General features: G+C 46.7%; 1 pseudogene; it reads right to left on the bottom strand.

Moving 5' to 3' along the window:
- Positions 1-4: 4 nt before the first annotated feature.
- Positions 5-300, bottom strand: LOC106322403 (annotated as a pseudogene).

Genomic DNA, 300 nt, shown 5'->3' with positions numbered 1-300 from the left:
CTCCTCGGCACCTGAAAGACCAAAGACTAATGTTGTCTACATCTTTCAATCCATTAGCCTTCACGACATCGTTCCACCCACAAACCAAAGCATAGTTCCAAGGACCGTTCATCTCCCATCTCTAGAGAAACGCACCCCGCTTCTTAGTGCCTTGATCAACAAGAAGCACTCCCAAACCCATCTTTTCTTTGCTGTTGATGTGATTCTCGACTCAACGGGTGTCAAGAAGTCGTTTCAGATCAGTTTGTGGAAAGGGATTGAGAGAGGGCTCTGGCTTGGTCTGACATCTGTTTCGAACAT

Source organism: Brassica oleracea, unplaced genomic scaffold (assembly GCF_000695525.1).
Source record: "Brassica oleracea var. oleracea cultivar TO1000 unplaced genomic scaffold, BOL UnpScaffold22881, whole genome shotgun sequence".
Classification (NCBI taxonomy): Eukaryota; Viridiplantae; Streptophyta; class Magnoliopsida; order Brassicales; family Brassicaceae; genus Brassica; species Brassica oleracea.
Note: the sequence above shows the minus strand (reverse complement) of the source record. Positions and strands in the feature narration are given on the sequence as shown.